Source organism: Echinops telfairi, unplaced genomic scaffold (genome assembly GCF_000313985.2).
Source record: "Echinops telfairi isolate 266 unplaced genomic scaffold, ASM31398v2 ScPeMD7_2;HRSCAF=8, whole genome shotgun sequence".
In the NCBI taxonomy this organism is placed as follows: domain Eukaryota; kingdom Metazoa; phylum Chordata; class Mammalia; order Afrosoricida; family Tenrecidae; genus Echinops; species Echinops telfairi.
In genome coordinates this window covers 78,477,388-78,480,120 of record NW_022103898.1, presented here as the reverse complement: position 1 = coordinate 78,480,120, position 2,733 = coordinate 78,477,388, and positions in this window count along the sequence as shown.

Sequence of the window (2,733 nt, the reverse complement as noted above, 5' to 3'; positions counted from 1 at the left end):
CCACAATTTTCATTATTTGAATAATGTGACTATGAATATGCCAGTTTTTTGCATGGCCATATGTTTTCATTTTTCTTGAAAATAGGAGTGGGGTAAGTGAGTCACATGGTAACTTTATGTTTAAAGTTTTATAAAATCACATCTCATGCTTTTTTCGAAGTGGATACACCATTTTACATATTCACCAGAAGGGCTTCAATTCTTCCACATTCGCTATATCTCTGTTTTATTTGTTATCATCATAATTATGGATGTGAAGTCTTACCTGTGGCTTCAATTTGCATTTCCCTGATGGCAATGAAAATGAGTACCATTTTATGTGATCATTGGCCATTTTTACAGATATTCTTGGAAAATAGGTATCTATCTACTTGTTCGTTTCCAATTTGCTAATTGTTTTTTTATTATTGAATTGCAAGAGTGCTTTCTATATTCTACATCCAAGTCTTACATCAAATATTTGATTCACTTTCTTTAAAAATATATATTGCCTATTGAGTGAGGTTGTACAGAGATCATTAGTGTTACATTCCACAATGTATACTCATTTTGTTTCACTTCGTTCTTTGTCAGTCCTTCAATGTGTGCTCATTTATCCTAAGTTCTTCCTGTTTCCACTGCTCCTTCTTTCCGAGCCATTCTTAAACTTGTCCCTGAGTAAGCACTGCCCTTTATATCCAAAACAGTTGATTTTCTAAGGGGTGTGCACTTCATTTGTGCTATTGTTCACATTTTGCACCAGTTAATTTTGGCTGAAAATTTAGTCCTAAGGGTGAGCTCAGTTCCAGACCTGAAAGGTAACTGAGAATCATAGTCTTGGGAGTTCCACCGTTAACTATCAGAACAGTAACCCGATTCTCTTTCGTAATTTTGAGTTTTGTTGTCTCCAGGACCTTGTAGTGCCTTGGTAGCTGTAGTCAGGCATCATTACCTCAAGGGTTTCAAGGTTGTGGAGAGGGATGTTGGCATGGTCCATTGATCCTTTGGACCAATTATTTCCATATACCTTCCCATCTCTGTAACTATTCTTTCCTATGGATGGGAATAAAACAAATTTCCTGAATTGCCAATTTTTATCTAAAGTTTTCTAGCCACCTGTGAAATGTTCACTCAAGCAAGCAATATCTAAAGAAAGAGCCTGGGTACTGTTTTCTATTGACTGTTCTAGCTCTAACGAATATTTCTATTAACTTTTCTGAAGCCTACTCCTCAAATCCTACATTGTAAGGATTCTGATATTATGATTGTAAATTTTGTAGCTGGTTTAATCATATTTACCTGTTCCTACCCCTATGAGATTTTGCCTACTGGGACTTCATAGACCCTGACGTCACTGAGGATTGAGTGCTGGACTGCTAACTGTGAGTTCTATGGGTGAAATCCTCCAGCCACTCCAGATCTACTCCCATAAGGATTGACAATCTCAGCATCCCAATGCAAGGCCATTATAGGTCAGAACTGACTTCACGGCTGTGTGTGTGTGTGTGTGTGTGTGTGTGTGTGTATCCATCCTCGATGAAAACCAACCAATGAATGATTTCATTTTAATCTCTGAGTTTCTTCAGTATATGAGTCAAATTTGGAACCCACTTTATGAATTTGTTAAGATATTACTATATAAATGGTGATTTTTCAATGACCAATAAATAACAACATGATAAATGGAGAAAAAATTGACATGGTCAAGGAAGTCATTGAGTTTGGATCCATAATTAATGTTCATGGAGGCAGCAGTGAAGAATTTAAATGTCAGATTATATTGAGTAACTTTGTTGCACAAGATCTTTTCAAAATGTTGAAACATCAGGAGACTAACGTACACCTGACTAAAAATGAAGCTTTTAATAGCTTCAAATGTACATAAAAGTTAGACAACGACTAAGGAAGACAGGAGAAGAATTGAGGCGTTTGAATGATCATACTGGTGAGGCATATTTAAAAGTACCCGGGACTGACAGAAGAACAAACAAATCTGTTTTGGAAGAAGTAGAGCCAGAATTACCCTAAGAAGCCACACTCCGGACATTTAATCAGTAGAGACCAGTCCTGGAAAATATCATGCTTGGAAAAGTAGAAAGTGAGAAAAATAGAGGAAGACCCTCAACTAGATTGATTGATACAGGTGCTACAACAGTGGCTCAAACCTCACAGAGTGTGAGGATGGTGCCGGACAAAGCATTGTTTTGTTCCATTGAACATAGGGTCACTGTGAATTGGAGCTATGGGGTCGCTATGAATTGGAGCTATAGGGTCCCTATGAATTGGAGCTGTAGGGTCACTGTGAATTGGAGCTATAGGGTCGCTGTGAATTGGAGCTATGGGGTCACTATGAAGTGGAGCTATGGGGTCACTATGAAGTGGAGCTGTGGGGTCGCTGTGAATTGGAGCTATAGGGTCGCTATGAATTGGAGCTATAGGGTCGCTGTGAATTGGAGCTATGGGATCACTATGAAGTGGAGCTATGGGGTCACTGTGAATTGGAGCTATGGGGTTGCTATGAATTGGAGCTGTAGGGTTGCTATGAATTGGAACTATAGGGTCGCTATGAATTGGAGCTATAGGGTCACTGTGAATTGGAGCTATAGGGTCGCTATGAATTGGAGCTATAGGGTCACTGTGAATTGGAGCTATAGGGTCGCTATGAATTGGAGCTATAGGGTCACTGTGAATTGGTGCTAACTCGAGGGCAACCTAACGACAACAGGCTGAGATAGGTGAGACTGCATTTTGAGA